Source organism: Lycorma delicatula, chromosome 1 (genome assembly GCF_047948215.1).
Source record: "Lycorma delicatula isolate Av1 chromosome 1, ASM4794821v1, whole genome shotgun sequence".
Classification (NCBI taxonomy): domain Eukaryota; kingdom Metazoa; phylum Arthropoda; class Insecta; order Hemiptera; family Fulgoridae; genus Lycorma; species Lycorma delicatula.
In genome coordinates, this window is record NC_134455.1 from 402,715,125 (window position 1) to 402,739,272 (window position 24,148).

Consider the following 24,148-nt stretch of genomic DNA (forward strand, 5'->3'; position numbering starts at 1 on the left):
TCACCAACACCTTCTAATGTTTGCATACAGTCTGGAAAAATAACTTCAACTTTTTTACATGAATCACTTTTAAATAAATACAATACTTTTCTTAGTTAGGGTTCATTTTTACTCAGCTAGCCTTCGTAATAAATTTTAAATCTAAATTTTGTAACTGAAAACTTCAGGACTCAGTTTAATCGCTTTTATAGTTTTACATTTAATTTAAATAACTTAATTTGAAAAACTGATGGATTAGAGACTACGAATTCTAAATTTTTCAATGCTACACGGATACTTTTCATGGAGATTTATAAAAATTACAAAAAAAAACATAATCAAGAATAACTTGGATTCCATAATAATACTTAAGGATTATAATTAAGAAAATCATTAATAACAAAGCGATTAAATATTCCTTAACTATTGCAGTGTTTTCAAATACACAACATTTTTAATGTAAAAATTGTAAAAAAATAACTTTTACACGTATAACTCTATAACGCGAAATCGCATGAAAAAAATATATAGCCTACGTTAAAAATAATTTCATACGACTCGGTCATTGTAAAAACCTAATTTCTCTGTCACCTCTGATTTAAATCTCCTACCAGCAATATAAAGAATCTACAAACAAAAACATTGCTATTATCATAATCGTTAAGGGTCGTCAAAACTGGAACTCGAATCCGCATCGAATTGAAAAAACAAACTATAAAATCACATGAAATTTAACTTTTAAAGCGTGCGAATAAATGAATCCAATATTGTCAAAACTTTGCAAGACTCAAAAAAAAAAAAAGTTTATAAACATTTGTTAAAAGATACTAAAAACTGTCATAAGAGTAGTACGGAAATGGTGGTACGGCGCCAAACAGTGACGTCATTCCAAGATGGCGGCTGTCCGCCATCTTGGATTCCAAGATGGCGGTGGTCAGCCATCTTGGATTGTGACGTCATTGGCGCCGGTACCCCGTCAGTGTTGCCAACTTGATTTATTTTATGTCGATGTGAGTCAGTGTTACCAACTTGATTTATTTTTTGTTGACATGTTTATATATTGAAGAAATATTTCAAAGGTTGGTATCACTGTTGTTTGGCGGTCGATTTGAATTAAATGAATAATATTTAAAGTGAAAAAAAATCTGTCGGCTAGAGGATTCGAACCCGGTCATGACGGGACGCGACCGACTGACGCCTTAAACCAATCGGCTGCGGTGACTCCCTGATGTAATGAGTGAAAAATGTTCTACGTAAGCTGTGAATTTTAACGTAACATCAGTCTGTACACACACACACACAATCACACATGCACACATACATATATACACACAAGTGAATATAGACGTACCTCGAGGATGATCCTGGTCGTCCAGGCGATGGCGTCGGGAGGCGTTACAGGTTCTCGTCGTAGATCGTGCACCGGGAGGCGGTGGCGGTAATGTCTGCTACGACACACACACACAAACACACACGCACACACACACGCGCACACACATACATATACACACAAGTGAATATAGACGTACCTCGAGGATGATCCTGGTCGTCCAGGCGATGGCGTCGGGAGGCGTTACCGCGACGGAGAGAGGTTCTCGTCGTGGATCGTGCACCGGGAGGCGGTGGCGGCGATGTCTGCTGCAACACACACACACACACGCGCACACACATACATATACACACAAGTGAATATAGACGTACCTCGAGGATGATCCTGGTCGTCCAGGCGATGGCGTCGGGAGGCGTTACCGCGACGGAGAGAGGTTCTCGTCGTGGATCGTGCACCGGGAGGCGGTGGCGGCGGTGTCTGCTGCGCGTGTGTTTGCGTGCGTGCGTCAGCGGAGCGACGCAGACGTGTTTACCGTGCGAGATGCGGCGCTCGACTGAAGAATTGTGGGACCGACGTGGTCTGAAGTTGTCCGATTGACCAATCGCAGCGTTGGAATTCGAATCGGCGCATGCGCACTAGTCGTTAGTGCGTACGTGCGAACTCGAACGTCGTCTCTAATAAGAGCGGAAGCGATAAAGAAATTTTTTTTTTTTTTTTTATTATTATCGGGTCACTAATACAAAAGTGACTTGAGTTGTTGTAACCGGTTAAATCCGGTTGCGTCTGGATCTGTAAAAAAAAAAAAAAAGTTATGAAATGAATTTATGTGTTGGAACACTCTCCTCACCTTTACATTACTGTATGGGGGTTTAGAGTGTTGTTGCATTTCCACACCACCCCAGAGGTAGCAACCGCGGTGCGTTGAGATTTTTTTTAGAGTGATATCTCTCCCCAGTAGGCCTAAAAAACACTCGACTATATATATCTTAAGAAACGTCTTCATGATACTTCTTTACAAGACCGGGATGTTATGAACAACAAATGCAAGTAATGAGTAATGATAAACTTATACAAGAAAGCACATCTATGTGAAAACAAAAAAAATCCCAAGATAACTCTCTAATTTATGTATGCGAAACCTACCTTCTTGTGTAAGTTTATCATTATTCATTACTTGCATTTGTTGTTCATAACATCACGCTCTTGTAAAGAAGTAAAGAAATAATGTTTCGCATACATAAACGTAATATTGCAAGCATATGTCTATCGCACCACTTTCTACTATTTTGAAAATACTTAAAAAATGTGTAAAACACTCTCCTCACCATTTGTAACACAATTGATAGTGGATAAATCCAATATCATATCATGTCACGGGCCTTGGAACCATTGCATACAGTAAACGTAAATAAATATCGTTTTTTTTTAAAAAAAACAATAGTTAGTTACGATTTATTGTATGGGGGTTTAAAGTGTTTTTTGTTTTGTGTATGTGTGTAATTTTGTGTTGATTGTGTAATGTGTTGTAGTCCTTAAAAGGACTTATTTAAACATCGTAGAAATTAAAATATTCGTTGACGGTTTTCTTTATCCTCTTCTTTGCGTTTCGTATTCTTGTATAAAATAAAATAAAGAGAAGCAATGTGACGTCCTTTCATATATCGATTGGTTTTAACGTAATCGAATTCTGAATTTTCATTTGTGTCGTACGCCACCAACAGCGGTTGGGTATCATCATCATCACAACCATCGGCGAAACAATCTACCTCATCACGACCTCTGAAGAAAAGTCCTCCGTCCGTCGCTACATTAGCTGTTACTCTTCTTCTTTCGTTTGCGGCATACACGTTTACAGCGAGTACGTTATTTTTTCGATGCGACGTATTGAGATTTTTTAACACGGACGCATTCAAATTCATATTCGACGAACGATTTAATTTGAACGCCTTTACATTACCGTCGTCACCGTAGAATCCAGAAAACAGCACTTCTTTGCTGTGAATAAGTGCGATAGCTTGTTCACCGCATTCAAATTCGCAATAATATTTTCGTCCATATCCGAAATCATCATCATTGAAAACCACTCTTATGGTCAAGTTATCACCGTTTTTATCAAAATGATGTTCAGATAAATCGACAATATATACGTAACTGTGTTTTAATTTAAAACACATAGTCGTCAGTTGTTGGTCACCGACGCGCACGCGTACATCTTCTTCACTAAACTGAATCATGTTTATAACTCGAACGTTTCTCAACGAATAAACTGCTTCACTCAGTTACACTGTATTTATAAGCTCCTCCCCACCACCACAACTACCACACCCTGCTATCAACGAATCAGAATGTCACAACCTCCCCTCCACAATTCGAAAAAAATTCATCTGATAGGTATGGTGATATCCTGGCAAGTGCATTTTGTATGATTTGAAGCTACAATTTTTCTATGATACATTTTCAAAGTGTTATTAATAAACTGTTCTGTTATGTTAATTTCGACTATCACCTTTTCGATACCATCAACATCTGGTTGGCATACGAATTCAGGACTCTGACAACAACCCGAACCTATATCACAACGATGTAGAACAACATAAACCGGTCTGAAAATAAATCTTTGAGAATTTAAATCTTTCGAAAGACTCATTACCGGTACGGATCTTTGTTGCGGTACTTTACACCGAAAAGCTAACGTTTGCATATACGTTTCGTAGAATAACGAATGGTGACACTCTACAGTAGTTATAATGTAACACAAAATCTGTACACACAATAAAATATTCATTTTCCCGATGTTCAACCGTTCACACCAAATGCAGAAGTAGGAATAAATTTATTGTCGTTAGCAGACGACTAAGACGCCCCTCGTGAGAAATTTTAAAAACAAAGAACTAAGATCGTTTTTGTTTAAACACTCTCCTCACCATTTGCAACATAATCCGATAGTAGATAAATCTATTACCACATCATGTCGCGGGCCTTGGAACCACTACATTCAATAAATGTAAAAAAATATCGTTTTTTTTTTGTTTAAAAAAACAATAATTAGTTACAAATTTATTGATGGGGGTTTAAAGTGTTTTTTGTTTTGTGTATGTATGTGTAATTTTGTGTTGTTTGTTTAATGTGTTGTTGTCCTGAAAAGGACAGTTTGAATAGCTACCTGGTATTACTCGAATACCACATCGAAGGCTTTTCCGATGCGTCCTTTGAAGACGAGTTTCAGCTTCATTTCAGTTATTGTCTCAAATTCGTCCTCTTTTAACGTTTCCGCAAACCTTCTCGGCAAATATACATTGAACATGGTTTCCTCACCATCGCGTAAACGACACACGATACTTTTGCCATACCGCGTTGCAATCTTTCTTAACCATACAACCTCGTACGGTTTCCCAATCGTAAGATCACCAACGCTCTTCGTCTCTAGGTTGGTTGCAACAAGACGCTTATTCAAATTGTGAATAAAATTGTTTCTTCCGTCAGTCATTATAATGTTGTTATTTCTTCAAACGTTAGCTCTAGAATGAGACTAGGACGGTTACGAATGTCTTTTTATACCCACAAATCTGCTTATCAACATCCGCATTCGGTATTCCAAGAATCGACGAATAATATTAATTTTAATTTTTTTATCAAAGCGATAAATAATTCCACGAATTGCATTTATTTTAATTTCTTATCTACTAACCACATCCGGTCGAGCCAATTATTTTTTCTTATCGAAGCGATAAATAATTTTTTATTCTTATCGTCACGATAAATAATTCCACGAATTGTATCTATTTTTAATTTCTTATCTACTACCCACATCCGGTTGAGCCAATTATTTTTTTCCTTATCAACGCGATAATAATTTTTTTCTTTCCATACCACAAGCCAATTATTTTTTTTTTTTTTGTTCTTATCGACACGATAAATAATTCCACGAATCGTATTTATTTTAATTTCTTATCTATAACTTGCGTTCAGTCGTATCATATAAAAATTACTTTTATCACGTTCACTGAACGCTATTCACAATGGATCTTGTTACCGACGAGCAATTTATATTGTACGACATAGAGTGCGATAATAAAGAAAATATCGATCCAAATATTGGTGAGATTTTTCAGTATTTACAAACTTTAACAAACAATAATAATCAATACCGAAGACCTATAAAGAAAAAAAAGAATAAAGCAAAAAAGACTGTTACACAAAATTATAATTATGTACATTTAAGAATTTAATTGATTTAAAGCCTCTCGAGTAAAGGTACATTCGCGTTGTGAGAGGATGAGAGAAATTTTATAAGTCTCTTAAAAACCTTTACCACCACCACAAAAAAATAAATTTGTTCGAGTTGCGTTTCCACACCACCCAAGAGGTAGCAACTGCAGCGCGTTGAGATTTTTTTTATGCGAGTGATATCTCTCCCCAATAGGCCTACAAACACTCGTGCAAAATTTTACAAACTTATTTTTATATCCTCGTTGAACTCGTCAACGTCACCGTTGGCGAGTTTTTTCTTTCCATAATAAGTTAATTTCATCGAATGATTTTTTACAACGTTCAATTCATCGTCGGTAAATCTGTTTGTATACGTCTTTGGTAATAAGGTTTGAAAGCTTTCCGGTTCATCCGATTCGCTGTCGTACAATATTACGCAAATACGGAGTTCGCCGTATTGAGTAAATATTTTTCTCATTTCCAACAGTACGTAGCTCACACCGATATCAAGATCGGTCAACCTCCTGAACGGCATCTTCTTTAGAAAACAATATTCATCGTTGAAAACGTTAATAAATGCTACGGCGTCCATCTTAACATTCGCAGTGCTCAAACTCGAATGGCAATTGCAATTGTGATTTACCTTCTTACCCCCTATTTCCACGACAATTTTGAAAAACAACCGATAGAGTTCGTTACTATCGATAACTGTACAGGCGAACGGACTTTCCCATAACACTTCGTATTTATTTGCACGTACCATAGCGTGCATTTTTTTCACGTTTTCAATAATCAGTTCGCACGAACATAAGTATTCTGGTAGACCACGACCGCAATAGTCGAATTTCTTACAATCGAAAGCATGTATTTCATCATTAACATCGTAGTGGGTGGTAAGCATCATAAAACAATATTTGCAAATATACGATGCAATAAACCTCAATTCGTTTACCGAATCGCTAAACGTTTTCATCGCTACTATATCGAGTCGTCACTATAATTAATATAATGTCTACACAAGCCGTCTACAGTATCTATTTTTAAACTGTCTAAATATTCTTGTAAACCGTCGTGAAGTTCAGCGTAAGTGGCGTCGTAATTGAAAACCACTCTAATCGTATTGAAACGGTGTATGTCTGCGGTAATTCTTGTTGCGTGAGGAAACGCAGCAATTGTAAGTTTCATAAGATGACGCAACGTTCTTACGCGGCGATTCGGAAAAAATCTAATCGTCCACACCGATGCGGCTATGTCAACGTCCATCGCTAAACTGCGGATGGAATTACACATCGGAAGGACTTTTATGGAGAAAAAATGCAATAGGTTTACTATAAAACACTCTCCTCACCATTTGTAACACAATTGATAGTGGATAAATCCAATATCATATCGTGTCACGGGCCTTGGAACCACTACATTCAATAAATGTAAATAAATATAGTTTTTTCTAAATTAAAAAAAACAATAATTAGTTACAATTTATTGTATGGGGGTTTAAAGTGTTTTTTGTTTTGTCTACGCGTGTAATTTTGTGTTGTTTGTGTAATGTGTTGTTGTTGTTGTCCTGAAAAGGACAGTTTGGGAAAGACGGAGAGGTGACTAATTGAAATAGATTTTTATATAGCCAGTCACCGCTTGTCTACACATCCCACATGGAAGGTTGTGTTGTATTAAATAGCGTACACAATCTATGCAGAATGTGTGACCGCACGGTAGTATCGTTGCTCCTACACGTGCAATCAGACATATTTTACATCGCAGTGTACTGGTCAAATCTTCATCTCGTATAACACCTCGTTCTACTGCACATTTCACATTTCTTAATACCTCACTAAGCGATTCTAAAAACAGTACATCTGCACCCTTCACACTTGAGATACTGCGCACCAAGTTTCTAATACTGGAAATCACTCTTGCTTTAGCAACTTCGAATGATGTCGATGTTCTCTCACCCATGTTCGTCTGATGTGCAGCTGTGTTGTGAAATGAATGATGTAGTGAGCAGAGCGACAAATATATATACCTTATCAGTGCGACTGTTATGGACTGTACTTCCTGTTATTTCCCGCTTGTTATTTTAAATTTAAAAAAAACGGTTACGTTTCCACACCACCCACGAGGTAGCAACCGTGGCGCGTTGAGATTTTTTTTTTTACATGAGTGAAATCTCTCCCCAATAGGCCTACTGTAAAACACTCGAATCTTTTTTTATATTTTTTTTATTTTTTTTTATTTTTTATTTTTTTTGTAAATGTTTGCAAGTGATTCAGTGCAAGCATAAATAATATTCCAGGCATAAAACCAAGATGGAAGGCAATAACTATAATTGAGATCTCTAACCAAAGATGTTGATTCATCAACATCTTGCAGCAGAATGAGCTCTACAGCGGTACTCGACGTGGAACAACATGTTCAAACGAAAGCGGTACGTTTTCCTTGATGCAGTTTTGACAACGAGTTGAGTGGTGATGCACATCCATCCTTTCGTTACACCAACAACATTTTACACACAATTCGTTGAAGGAATAGTAATAACCGTTTTTTGCCAATTCCTCTTTGTTTTCCGCGTTTGTGTTCGCAAACGATCGCAATCGATCGGCTTCTCTCACCAGATCCAACGGCTTGTACCGCTTAGCGTTATCATACGGTAGAAAATGTTTTGTGGACACGGCTTACGGAGTACAATTTACCGACGACGTACCGGAAACATTACCGATAAGACGAGGAGGATTACCGTTCGACATCGTGAACAACAGGGCGCAGGCGCTCTTTTCCGGTGAATTTCTAAACGAAGCGATACCTACTTTGCGACTATACGCCAATGTGTTCGGATTGAGGTACAACGAACGACGCGAACTGTTTGAAGTCCAAAACGAAGATCTGTTGCGAAAATGGTGCGAATATGCAGGAGCGAAACCAGACGAATTTTGGCTGTTCAATAGCTATCTGTTGCATTTACATTCGGAAGGTGATCGTCATCCGATCAGACGACTTTCCACACGGTACCTGACAAAGGTCCCACAACGCGATCACTCAACAGTTGTGGATATCCCAATGTGGGTTGGAAATGTAAAGAGAGCTGTTGTCTTTAAAGACACAAGCACGAAACTCATGATACCGTCTATCGATCAGGGTGTAACGCAATATTACCGCGAATTGTGCAATACCATTCGTCGTCCGACAAGAATGAATGTTTCGTTAATCGATATTATACGCTTTTTACGCAGAACCAAAAAACATGCAGTGTTCTTTAGATCGGTGGAACTAGGATGGTGATGTGTCGACTGGTTTCCGATCATTCGTAACCACGATGTCGAACAAGAACGAGGTCGATATGTCATCGTCGTCGACGTCTGCGAAGTTGGTAATGGAAATCGATAGAATACGAGATTCGATTAAACGAAAACATCGCGCTATTACGCAAGGAATAACAGAATCGGAACAAGTTATTGAAAAACAATTTAAACCTATTGTCGAACCGCTCCGAGAACTTAATCAATCGTTTAAACAAAAGTCCGATGTTAAAAAAGAACAAGAAGAGAATGCAAATGGAGTGGTTGAAAAAAAGGAGGAGGTGGTGGAAGAGACACCGACGGTTATGAGAAGACTCTTTAAAACACCGACGTCGGAAAAACAATTCGTGAAACCTGTAGACCCGTCGACGCCGAAAACGATGGGTTTTCGTGCAAAACATTTCTTGAACCTTACCGTAACAGATAAAGGTAAAAAAATAGACAACGTCTACGGTGTTAAAAACATTGACGATCAATGGATGATCGGAACAAAACCACTCCAGTTCAAAGGAAATAAAATAGTTATCGACAACAAGACGTATAGCGGTTCCAAAGGTTTATATGAATTGATTTTTTTGAATGAGCCTGTAGATTACACAAACAAAGATTTAAATAACTATAAGAAAATATTAGAAACTACTGAGGCGCATAAAAGTCAAAACACCGGTCGCATAATTTCCAGTCGGTCGTTAAAGTACAAGAATATTATCAAAAGACTGTTTCCTCGTACACATCTTTCGTCGGAAAGCGGTCATGACGACGAAGAAAGTCCAATAACCGGATCGGGTCTGTTGATGAGAGCGAAGAAAACGGTTAGACCGGATTACGTTTACTGGGACGATCCGAACGAACTGTGCGATAGACTGCGACTTTTATTGGCTTCGAAACGTGCGGGTCATACCGGTCATAATAACGAAATAGTCTCGATCGTAGAAGAACTACAAGAAGGCGGATACATAAAGGAGGGTAGTACAGGGAACTTTTTATTTTAAACAGTCTGAAGATGAGTATCGACAAGTTCGGTCGTTCACGGGTTGGAAGCGCAACCACCCAACCACCACCAACTCGGATTGTCGAAACGTTTGACAAAACCGCCGATGGAGATTTCGATATCAAGAAAAGACGTTTGTGCAACGTTGGACCGCCTGTTGAAGATGATGATGGTGCAACAATCGGTCACGTTAAGAAAATGTTCGTAAAGCAAAGCGAGTTGAATAATAAATACTTACCCACGGTTTCACCGATGGACGACAACGCACTCTCCTTTTCAAAGAGGCGATTGTGCGATATCGCCGATCCAATTGTAAAAACAGACGCCGTAACTGTCGACTATTTACGGAAAAACCTTTTCGGTAAAAATGAGACAATTAACGCGAGAGGTTGCGTTATCGCAAATGCTGGTGCACCAATTAATAGCACGGATCTCACTACAAAGTCGTACGTAGACAAAGTGACAAATGGGATTTTTACGAGTAAAGACGGTGTTGTGGATATCCAAAAAAGTGTTATAACAAACGCCAAGGCACCTGTTGAGTTGACTGACCTCGCGACTAAAGGATATGTCGATCTAATGAGGGGTCAATTGAAGAAAAAGATAGTGGAAGAGTACGTAATGCATAGTGATCTAACTAGTGTATTCTTAGCGAAGGTTTTTAAAGATGATGACAACGCAATCAATTATCAAAACAAGCGAATATGTAGAGTCGGTGATCCTGTCGAAAAGACGGACGTCGCAACAAAGTCCTACGTAGACGATATGGAATTACATATACAAAAATTGCTTACTGCGACTAAGGGATATATCGATGACACATTATTTAGGTTCTACAAGTTTCTATTAAACATTAATGACAACGCTAACAGAAACTTAAATCAACAAACGCTTATGAGTGTACTATCCGCTGACAATCATCACCAAAGCGATTCTGCAAACACAATTCTAAGCAGTAAAGATACAATGGAGAACGAGGATGTGACAAAAAATATGGTGCGTCCACCGATCACTGATAAGACATTGAAGAATGAGGATGTGACATTGAAGAATGACGATGTTAATGAAAATATGATACGTCCCCCGGTCTCGGATGATGTGAATAAAAATATGGTACGATTGCCGAACACGGATCCAATGTAAGATGGTGGAATGTAGTTAACAAGCTCATTGTCAGTCCGACATGGCAAGAGTGAGGAGGTCAAAACGTTCTTCTCCTGTTCGAAAGGGTAAGGTGAGAAGATCTAAACGAATAGCCAGTCTTAAACGAGGCGGTGGACTGTTAACAACTCTAACAGCAGGAGCTGCAGGTGCGTTGGGATCTTATATTGGCGATAAAGCATTAAAAGGCGTCAAAAAGGTTGTGGGTAAGGTTGTAAATAAAGGGATCGATTTACTACCGATAGAGTTACATATTCCAGGATATCAGTACTGCGGACCGGGAACGAATTTAAAAAAACGATTAAAGAGAGGCGATCCCGGTGTAAACAAGTTGGACGCCGCTTGTAAAGAACACGATATCGCATACGCAACGTACAGCGATAACGAAAGAAGAGCGGCAGCAGATCGTAAATTAGCCGATAGCGCTTGGGAAAGAGTTAAAGCTAAGGATTCAAGTATCGCGGAAAAAGCTACGGCATTGGCGGTTACAAACGCGATGAAATTAAAAGCAAAGTTCGGCGGTGGAAGAGTACGAAGACGAAGAAGACGATCAAAAAGGAATAATATAAAACGCCTTGTCGAAATGATGAAACAAAAAGCGGGCGCTGCAGGGCAGGGATTATACCTTAAGCCCTACCCTTTGACCGGATCGGGGATGGGCGGTAAAAAAAAACGTCGTCACCGTCGTCGTCGTCGTCGTCGTCTCCAATAAAGGGAATACCAGTGCGACCGCTTTCGAACATAGAACTAATGTGGTACGCGAGAAGACTAAATATAGCAGATTTTAGAGGGGTCTTCATGTTGGACGCATTACCCACACAACCGAAGACTAACGAAACTGCGATTGTTAATCTTGACCGCAGTACCGGTCATGGAACACACTGGGTATGTTATAGAAAACGTGGACGGATGGTGGACTATTTCGATAGTTTCGGTAATTTGCGTCCACCTAACGAATTGATGCGTTATTTTCCACTCGATTCGATTATAAATTTCAATTATAACGCCAGACAGAATATAAACACGGTTATCTGCGGTCATTTATGTCTTGAATTTCTCAGTCGTGATTCGTCAGTCTACAGGTAAACATGTTCTGCATAAGTGGAAATACGTCGTTCTTACACGCTACATTCTTTCCGTCATTGGATTTGTCTGATGGCGAATGGGAATTGGCGTTGATAAACTTAACCACATACAACTCGATTCCAAATGTCGAAGAGGGAATCAACAACACACTTACTGTTGTACCAAAGAAACCTCAAAAACCGATTAAGCTAACACTAGCGACCGGATCGTACGAAGTGGATGATATCGCCAAACGCTTGAGCGATGAACTCAAAGACAAAAGCAAAATAGATTTACTTATGCGTCCGAATAACAACACGTTAAAATGCGAACTTAAATGCAGTGCCGCGATCGATTTGACATCAACGGATAGTTTGGCACCGTTGTTGGGGTTCGAGAAAACTAATTTGACGGCGAATATATGGCACGAGTCATCGAAGCCAGTCGCCATTAACAACGTGAACACCGTACGGGTCGAATGCAACCTTATACGAGGCTCTTATACGAACGGATCAGAGGGACACGTGTTGCACGAATTCACGCTAAGCGTACCGCCTGGTTTCAAAATAATCGAATCGCCGAAGAATATAATCTATCTACCGGTGAATACGAAGAGCTTAGACGAGATCGCCATAAAGTTTACCGATCAAGACGGAAAACCGATAAACTTTCGCGGTGAAACCGTTACGGTGAGATTGCATTTACAAAGGAAAACGAAGTAAAACGAAAGCCGATAAATGGGGTTAATATACAATAGCGCTGGTACTAGTAGCGAAACGTCACGCAAACCGATCAGTCTACGTGCAAACACCAAAGCGTTAACATCGCGTAACGTGTTGTTTCTTCGAAAACTTGGTTTTACAGTTTTGGTGAATCGTAATGGCAGCGATAGGAGCGAATATGTTGGACGTCGGTGAAAGTGTTTCGTTCGACAACACGATCACACAGTACGAATATCATACCCATCTACCGTACGCTTCGTCGACTTACAACAACAACGATGAAATCCGGATTCCGATACACCAACAAGATGTGTACACGTTACCGCATAAAAGCTATTTGATGGTCGAAGGTGCGTTAACTACTAAAGCAGGCGATAAAAAGGCAACGGAATCGACTTTAACAAACAACGCGATACCGTTTCTCTTCGAGGAGATACGATACGAGATAAACGGCGCGGAAATGTGTCGCGTACAAAAGTTAGGAATAACGACAACGATAAAGAATATTCTTTCCTTGCGTAAAAGCGAAGAAAATATTTTGGAAAACTTCGGGTGGAAGTTCAAAGCTACGGATAAGTTCGATTTAGATGAAACCACTGGAAGATTTTGTTTCTACGTTCCGCTGCGTATGCTGATGGGTTTCGCCGAAGATTACAAACACATAATATTGAACGTCAAACAAGAATTGGTCTTGCTTAGATCTTCCAGCGATGTGAACGCATTAGTGTCTTCCAAAGAGGCACCTGATTCCAAGTTGAAAGTGACTAAGATAGCGTGGAAAATTCCGTATGTTCACGTTGCCGATACGATGCGATTGCAATTGTTGAAGGTCGTAGAACGAGATAGACCGTTAGCGATTGCTTTTCGTACATGGCAGATCCACGAATATCCGGCTCTACCACAAACAAACATACATTCATGGACGGTAAAAACATGTGCGCAAACGGAGAAACCGAGATACGTGATATTCGGTTTACAGACGGACAGAAAGGATAAAGCTACAAAATCATTGACGCTCTTCGATATGTGCGAGTTGGTAAACGTTCGTCTGTATTTGAATTCGCAGTACTATCCGTACGACAATCTACAGGGAGATGTGAATATGATGTATGAAATGTTCGCCAGCTTTCGGTCCGCCTATTATAACAAACCGGAGGACGAATGTCCCGCTTACAGTTTGGCGGATTTCAAGGCCAGTGTACCGTTAATTGTTATCGACTGTTCTCGTCAGAACGAATCGCTTAAAACGGGAACAGTAGATGTACGTATCGATTTCGATACCAAAAACAATATACCAGCCAATACGACTGCCTACTGTCTCATTATACATGATAGCATCGTCACATACACTCCGCTCACTGGAATAGTGAAAAAACTTATGTAATGCGGGAGGTATTTGAGATCGATCAATTAGGTGGTGGACGGGAAGAGGAACGTAAAAAGCAAATATTGTCAACGTGGCGACAGTTTACGAAATGGCTGATAACATTTAGTGTATTTAAAACGGGTATTGCAGTTGGAATAATCGTAACACTGTTACTGGGCGACTTTTCGCATGAATCTTGTACAACGATGAAACCGATACGGTGTAGAGTGACTTTTTCTGCACAATCGCCGGTTAACATACCGTTAGTATGGTGTAATTCATCGTCTGTGGAGGTTTTGTCCATTTTTTACAACGCTACAGTATCACCATCATCTTCAAAAAACGTGCCTGCTGGCGTAGTTAGCAACAACACTACATCGTCACCTTCAGAAAAAGCAATAGTGTTACCAAAGGTAAACATCGACAAAACCGCATTGAAGAGGAAAACCATAGTGAATGTAAAATCATCATTACCTTCAGCGAAGACAACAGTGTTACCAAAGGTAAACGCTACCAATATCTCATTACCTAACATAACGTTACATGCACATGATGATGCTGACTATGATGGTCCTCTAAACGAGGAAGAAGAAGAACAGGTGGAGGGGGTAACCCCCACCACTTCTACTTTGAAAGTATAAAAAGGCTTAATCCGACTGCGTACACAAATCAGTAGTTGTTGAGCATCCGTCATGGAAGGAAGTGGTGTTTATTCGCCAGACGACGTTCAATCGTTTCTATTCATGAACGATTCTTTGCATAACATCGATCGCCATCCTGAAGTTACGAAACCGACTGAGAAGGAGGTTAAATCGAAACCAACGAAGATCCGCAAAAGGAGAAATCCGCGTAAAAAATCTTATGATAAACCTTCTTCAGTTGAACACACGATCACAAAGACCAAGACCGATAAGAAGCAGAAGAAGAAGAAGGACAAAAAGAAGGCGGATAAGGGGAACGAAGGGATATCCCCCACCAACATTGTGATTTCATAGACATCGTCGGTGGTTACATATCGCCATCCTCATACACGGATGAGCGATCGTCATGGAAGGAGTTATCGAGTATCACGGCTTTCTCGGCAAACGAGGTGAGTTTATAGTTAAAGAACTTGCTGTTGTCGGTGATGGAAACTATATGATTCTTCACTTTCGATCACCGTACCCAAAGTCTGAGTTGACATCTAAATACAAACGGATGGCCGGATGGTTGGAGAGGAATTTTCACAAAATCGATTGGAATTACGGCGAAGTCGTTTACAACGACGATATCATGAAGGCGTTATGTTCGCAGTTTGCCACAATACACACCAAAGGGCTGGAGAAAGTGGAATTTTTGCGACGGTTTCATAACGATGTTCGTCAGATACCGGACGGCGCACCGAAACCGAATTCAAATTATATCGTAAATTGTCCGTACCACACGCACAAGGAGAGTGGAAAATGTGCGTTACAAACCGGTTGTTTCTACATGGAGTGGTTGAAGATGTGTAAAAAGCCGTTGGATCTGGTGAGAGAAGCCGATCGATTGCGATCGTTTGCGAACACAAACGCGGAAAACAAAGAGGAATTGGCAAAAAACGGTTATTACTATTCCTTCAACGAATTGTGTGTAAAATGTTGTTGGTGTAACGAAAGGATGGATGTGCATCACCACTCAACTCGTTGTCAAAACTGCATCAAGGAAAACGTACCGCTTTCGTTTGAACATGTTGTTCCACGTCGAGTACCGCTGTAGAGCTCATTCTGCTGCAAGATGTTGATGAATCAACATCTTTGGTTAGAGATCTCAATTATAGTTATTGCCTTCCATCTTGGTTTTATGCCTGGAATATTATTTATGCTTGCACTGAATCACTTGCAAACATTTACAAAAAAAATAAAAAATAAAAAAAAATAAAAAAAATATAAAAAAAGATTCGAGTGTTTTACAGTAGGCCTATTGGGGAGAGATTTCACTCATGTAAAAAAAAAAATCTCAACGCGCCACGGTTGCTACCTCGTGGGTGGTGTGGAAACGTAACCGTTTTTTTTAAATTTAAAATAACAAGCGGGAAATAACAGGAAGTACAGTCCATAACAGTCGCACTGATAAGGTATATATATTTGTCGCTCTGCTCACTACATCATTCATTTCACAACACAGCTGCACATCAGACGAACATGGGTGAGAGAACATCGACATCATTCGAAGTTGCTAAAGCAAGAGTGATTTCCAGTATTAGAAACTTGGTGCGCAGTATCTCAAGTGTGAAGGGTGCAGATGTACTGTTTTTAGAATCGCTTAGTGAGGTATTAAGAAATGTGAAATGTGCAGTAGAACGAGGTGTTATACGAGATGAAGATTTGACCAGTACACTGCGATGTAAAATATGTCTGATTGCACGTGTAGGAGCAACGATACTACCGTGCGGTCACACATTCTGCATAGATTGTGTACGCTATTTAATACAACACAACCTTCCATGTGGGATGTGTAGACAAGCGGTGACTGGCTATATAAAAATCTATTTCAATTAGTCACCTCTCCGTCTTTCCCAAACTGTCCTTTTCAGGACAACAACAACAACACATTACACAAACAACACAAAATTACACGCGTAGACAAAACAAAAAACACTTTAAACCCCCATACAATAAATTGTAACTAATTATTGTTTTTTTTAATTTAGAAAAAACTATATTTATTTACATTTATTGAATGTAGTGGTTCCAAGGCCCGTGACACGATATGATATTGGATTTATCCACTATCAATTGTGTTACAAATGGTGAGGAGAGTGTTTTATAGTAAACCTATTGCATTTTTTCTCCATAAAAGTCCTTCCGATGTGTAATTCCATCCGCAGTTTAGCGATGGACGTTGACATAGCCGCATCGGTGTGGACGATTAGATTTTTTCCGAATCGCCGCGTAAGAACGTTGCGTCATCTTATGAAACTTACAATTGCTGCGTTTCCTCACGCAACAAGAATTACCGCAGACATACACCGTTTCAATACGATTAGAGTGGTTTTCAATTACGACGCCACTTACGCTGAACTTCACGACGGTTTACAAGAATATTTAGACAGTTTAAAAATAGATACTGTAGACGGCTTGTGTAGACATTATATTAATTATAGTGACGACTCGATATAGTAGCGATGAAAACGTTTAGCGATTCGGTAAACGAATTGAGGTTTATTGCATCGTATATTTGCAAATATTGTTTTATGATGCTTACCACCCACTACGATGTTAATGATGAAATACATGCTTTCGATTGTAAGAAATTCGACTATTGCGGTCGTGGTCTACCAGAATACTTATGTTCGTGCGAACTGATTATTGAAAACGTGAAAAAAATGCACGCTATGGTACGTGCAAATAAATACGAAGTGTTATGGGAAAGTCCGTTCGCCTGTACAGTTATCGATAGTAACGAACTCTATCGGTTGTTTTTCAAAATTGTCGTGGAAATAGGGGGTAAGAAGGTAAATCACAATTGCAATTGCCATTCGAGTTTGAGCACTGCGAATGTTAAGATGGACGCCGTAGCATTTATTAACGTTTTCAACGATGAATATTGTTTTCTAAAGAAGATGCCGTTCAGGAGGTTGACCGATCTTGATATCGGTGTGAGCTACGTACTGTTGGAAATGAGAAAAATATTTACTCAATACGGCGAACTCCGTATTTGCGTAATATTGTACGACAGCGAATCGGATGAACCGGAAAGCTTTCAAACCTTATTACCAAAGACGTATACAAACAGATTTACCGACGATGAATTGAACGTTGTAAAAAATCATTCGATGAAATTAACTTATTATGGAAAGAAAAAACTCGCCAACGGTGACGTTGACGAGTTCAACGAGGATATAAAAATAAGTTTGTAAAATTTTGCACGAGTGTTTGTAGGCCTATTGGGGAGAGATATCACTCGCATAAAAAAAATCTCAACGCGCTGCAGTTGCTACCTCTTGGGTGGTGTGGAAACGCAACTCGAACAAATTTATTTTTTTGTGGTGGTGGTAAAGGTTTTTAAGAGACTTATAAAATTTCTCTCATCCTCTCACAACGCGAATGTACCTTTACTCGAGAGGCTTTAAATCAATTAAATTCTTAAATGTACATAATTATAATTTTGTGTAACAGTCTTTTTTGCTTTATTCTTTTTTTTCTTTATAGGTCTTCGGTATTGATTATTATTGTTTGTTAAAGTTTGTAAATACTGAAAAATCTCACCAATATTTGGATCGATATTTTCTTTATTATCGCACTCTATGTCGTACAATATAAATTGCTCGTCGGTAACAAGATCCATTGTGAATAGCGTTCAGTGAACGTGATAAAAGTAATTTTTATATGATACGACTGAACGCAAGTTATAGATAAGAAATTAAAATAAATACGATTCGTGGAATTATTTATCGTGTCGATAAGAACAAAAAAAAAAAAAATAATTGGCTTGTGGTATGGAAAGAAAAAAATTATTATCGCGTTGATAAGGAAAAAAATAATTGGCTCAACCGGATGTGGGTAGTAGATAAGAAATTAAAAATAGATACAATTCGTGGAATTATTTATCGTGACGATAAGAATAAAAAATTATTTATCGCTTCGATAAGAAAAAATAATTGGCTCGACCGGATGTGGTTAGTAGATAAGAAATTAAAATAAATGCAATTCGTGGAATTATTTATCGCTTTGATAAAAAAATTAAAATTAATATTATTCGTCGATTCTTGGAATACCGAATGCGGATGTTGATAAGCAGATTTGTGGGTATAAAAAGACATTCGTAACCGTCCTAGTCTCATTCTAGAGCTAACGTTTGAAGAAATAACAACATTATAATGACTGACGGAAGAAACAATTTTATTCACAATTTGAATAAGCGTCTTGTTGCAACCAACCTAGAGACGAAGAGCGTTGGTGATCTTACGATTGGGAAACCGTACGAGGTTGTATGGTTAAGAAAGATTGCAACGCGGTATGGCAAAAGTATCGTGTGTCGTTTACGCGATGGTGAGGAAACCATGTTCAATGTATATTTGCCGAGAAGGTTTGCGGAAACGTTAAAAGAGGACGAATTTGAGACAATAACTGAAATGAAGCTGAAACTCGTCTTCAAAGGACGCATCGGAAAAGCCTTCGATGTGGTATTCGAGTAATACCAGGTAGCTATTCAAACTGTCCTTTTCAGGACAACAACACATTAAACAAACAACACAAAATTACACATACATACACAAAACAAAAAACACTTTAAACCCCCATCAATAAATTTGTAACTAATTATTGTTTTTTTAAACAAAAAAAAAACGATATTTTTTTACATTTATTGAATGTAGTGGTTCCAAGGCCCGCGACATGATGTGGTAATAGATTTATCTACTATCGGATTATGTTGCAAATGGTGAGGAGAGTGTTTAAACAAAAACGATCTTAGTTCTTTGTTTTTAAAATTTCTCACGAGGGGCGTCTTAGTCGTCTGCTAACGACAATAAATTTATTCCTACTTCTGCATTTGGTGTGAACGGTTGAACATCGGGAAAATGAATATTTTATTGTGTGTACAGATTTTGTGTTACATTATAACTACTGTAGAGTGTCACCATTCGTTATTCTACGAAACGTATATGCAAACGTTAGCTTTTCGGTGTAAAGTACCGCAACAAAGATCCGTACCGGTAATGAGTCTTTCGAAAGATTTAAATTCTCAAAGATTTATTTTCAGACCGGTTTATGTTGTTCTACATCGTTGTGATATAGGTTCGGGTTGTTGTCAGAGTCCTGAATTCGTATGCCAACCAGATGTTGATGGTATCGAAAAGGTGATAGTCGAAATTAACATAACAGAACAGTTTATTAATAACACTTTGAAAATGTATCATAGAAAAATTGTAGCTTCAAATCATACAAAATGCACTTGCCAGGATATCACCATACCTATCAGATGAATTTTTTTCGAATTGTGGAGGGGAGGTTGTGACATTCTGATTCGTTGATAGCAGGGTGTGGTAGTTGTGGTGGTGGGGAGGAGCTTATAAATACAGTGTAACTGAGTGAAGCAGTTTATTCGTTGAGAAACGTTCGAGTTATAAACATGATTCAGTTTAGTGAAGAAGATGTACGCGTGCGCGTCGGTGACCAACAACTGACGACTATGTGTTTTAAATTAAAACACAGTTACGTATATATTGTCGATTTATCTGAACATCATTTTGATAAAAACGGTGATAACTTGACCATAAGAGTGGTTTTCAATGATGATGATTTCGGATATGGACGAAAATATTATTGCGAATTTGAATGCGGTGAACAAGCTATCGCACTTATTCACAGCAAAGAAGTGCTGTTTTCTGGATTCTACGGTGACGACGGTAATGTAAAGGCGTTCAAATTAAATCGTTCGTCGAATATGAATTTGAATGCGTCCGTGTTAAAAAATCTCAATACGTCGCATCGAAAAAATAACGTACTCGCTGTAAACGTGTATGCCGCAAACGAAAGAAGAAGAGTAACAGCTAATGTAGCGACGGACGGAGGACTTTTCTTCAGAGGTCGTGATGAGGTAGATTGTTTCGCCGATGGTTGTGATGATGATGATACCCAACCGCTGTTGGTGGCGTACGACACAAATGAAAATTCAGAATTCGATTACGTTAAAACCAATCGATATATGAAAGGACGTCACATTGCTTCTCTTTATTTTATTTTATACAAGAATACGAAACGCAAAGAAGAGGATAAAAAAAACCGTCAACGAATATTTTAATTTCTACGATGTTTAAATAAGTCCTTTTAAGGACTACAACACATTACACAATCAACACAAAATTACACACATACACAAAACAAAAAACACTTTAAACCCCCATACAATAAATCGTAACTAACTATTGTTTTTTTTAAAAAAAAACGATATTTATTTACGTTTACTGTATGCAATGGTTCCAAGGCCCGTGACATGATATGATATTGGATTTATCCACTATCAATTGTGTTACAAATGGTGAGGAGAGTGTTTTACACATTTTTTAAGTATTTTCAAAATAGTAGAAAGTGGTGCGATAGACATATGCTTGCAATATTACGTTTATGTATGCGAAACATTATTTCTTTACTTCTTTACAAGAGCGTGATGTTATGAACAACAAATGCAAGTAATGAATAATGATAAACTTACACAAGAAGGTAGGTTTCGCATACATAAATTAGAGAGTTATCTTGGGATTTTTTTTGTTTTCACATAGATGTGCTTTCTTGTATAAGTTTATCATTACTCATTACTTGCATTTGTTGTTCATAACATCCCGGTCTTGTAAAGAAGTATCATGAAGACGTTTCTTAAGATATATATAGTCGAGTGTTTTTTAGGCCTACTGGGGAGAGATATCACTCTAAAAAAAATCTCAACGCACCGCGGTTGCTACCTCTGGGGTGGTGTGGAAATGCAACAACACTCTAAACCCCCATACAGTAATGTAAAGGTGAGGAGAGTGTTCCAACACATAAATTCATTTCATAACTTTTTTTTTTTTTTTACAGATCCAGACGCAACCGGATTTAACCGGTTACAACAACTCAAGTCACTTTTGTATTAGTGACCCGATAATAATAAAAAAAAAAAAAAAAATTTCTTTATCGCTTCCGCTCTTATTAGAGACGACGTTCGAGTTCGCACGTACGCACTAACGACTAGTGCGCATGCGCCGATTCGAATTCCAACGCTGCGATTGGTCAATCGGACAACTTCAGACCACGTCGGTCCCACAATTCTTCAGTCGAGCGCCGCATCTCGCACGGTAAACACGTCTGCGTCGCTCCGCTGACGCACGCACGCAAACACACGCGCAGCAGACACCGCCGCCACCGCCTCCCGGTGCACGATCCACGACGAGAACCTCTCTCCGTCGCGGTAACGCCTCCCGACGCCATCGCCTGGACGACCAGGATCATCCTCGAGGTACGTCTATATTCACTTGTGTGTATATGTATGTGTGTGCGCGTGTGTGTGTGTGTGTTGCAGCAGACATCGCCGCCACCGCCTCCCGGTGCACGATCCACGACGAGAACCTCTCTCCGTCGCGGTAACGCCTCCCGACGCCAACGCCTGGACGACCAGGATCATCCTCGAGGTACGTCTATATTCACTTGTGTGTATATGTATGTGTGTGCGCGTGTGTGTGTGCGTGTGTGTTTGTGTGTGTGTGTCGTAGCAGACATTACCGCCACCGCCTCCCGGTGCACGATCTACGACGAGAACCTGTAACGCCTCCCGACGCCATCGCCTGGACGACCAGGATCATCCTCGAGGTACGTCTATATTCACTTGTGTGTATATATGTATGTGTGCATGTGTGATTGTGTGTGTGTGTGTACAGACTGATGTTACGTTAAAATTCACAGCTTACGTAGAACATTTTTCACTCATTACATCAGGGAGTCACCGCAGCCGATTGGTTTAAGGCGTCAGTCGGTCGCGTCCCGTCATGACCGGGTTCGAATCCTCTAGCCGACAGATTTTTTTTCACTTTAAATATTATTCATTTAATTCAAATCGACCGCCAAACAACAGTGATACCAACCTTTGAAATATTTCTTCAATATATAAACATGTCAACAAAAAATAAATCAAGTTGGTAACACTGACTCACATCGACATAAAATAAATCAAGTTGGCAACACTGACGGGGTACCGGCGCCAATGACGTCACAATCCAAGATGGCTGACCACCGCCATCTTGGAATCCAAGATGGCGGACAGCCGCCATCTTGGAATGACGTCACTGTTTGGCGCCGTACCACCATTTCCGTACTACTCATAAGGTAACTGTTTGTTGTTGACGGGTAATTTAAGGTGGTACTCTTGCTCGATTGTGATGACGGACTGCCGAAGGTGGAGCCTTCATGCTCGTTCTTACTTGCGTGGATGGGCAGAGAAGTGAAGAAACCTGAGGACTCCGTGCATAAGTTTTAAACTAATTGGTTGGGTTGGTATTATATCATATAAAAAAAGAGAGGGATTAAAGAATAGGGGTGACTGTTGCTGAAAGAACAAGGGTGGTGGACTCTCAGTAATCAGTGTATGATGAATATCTATAAAATAAATAAAAGAGTTAACCGGTGAACTGACCTGCCGTGCCGGACATACAGCCGACGGGCGGGGAAGCGAGCTAGAGTTTAGGACACTCCTCTGGTTCGAGTCAAACTTGATTGTAGATCCGTTCCAGAGCAGTAGTAGGGAAAATATGAATAAAAAAAAAAAATTTTGTCACAACGGAAAAAAGTAACTTTAACGCCGATAATTCGCAACCATTATTTCGGAGGTCCAAAAACAATAGCCTATGTTCACCGCAGGGCTTCAAAGTGTAGGTGTGCATAATTTTAGACAAATCTGTCAGGTAGATCTCGAGTTAAGTTGGAACAGACAGACAAACAAATATTGATTTTTATATATATAGATATGACAAACACGTTGTTTTGATTTCTCCGTATCCTCTGATATCTCTCTTACCTTAATTCCTTGGTCGTCCAGTACAGTTTGGTGAACTTTTTCGATGATATCGGTGGTGATTGCAGTTTTTGGCCGTCCCGAATGCTCATCATCAACCAAGCTGATACGACCATGTTTAAATTCAGCTGCCCGTCTTTTCACATTGGCAAATGATGAAAGAGTGTCCCCTTAAACACCGTCAAACTCGGTTTTAATTTGGGTAGGCCTATTGCTTTTCAAATGCAAGTATTAATCGCGGCACGATATAATTATAATTTTTATTAGATAATTTTGTAATTTATAAAATATACTCCAGCAGAGCCTTGGAAATGTTCATTAGAATGGATTTTTGACCCAAAGTGAGTAAACGCAGGGATAGCTTACCCATATCCCACCGGGTTGGTCTAGTGGTAAACGCGTCTTCCAAATTCAAGCTGATTTGGAAGTCGAGAATATCAGCTTTCCTAATAAAGGCAGTTACTTTTATACGGATTTGAATACTAGATCGTGGATACAGGTGTTCTTTGGTAGTTGGGTTTTAATTAA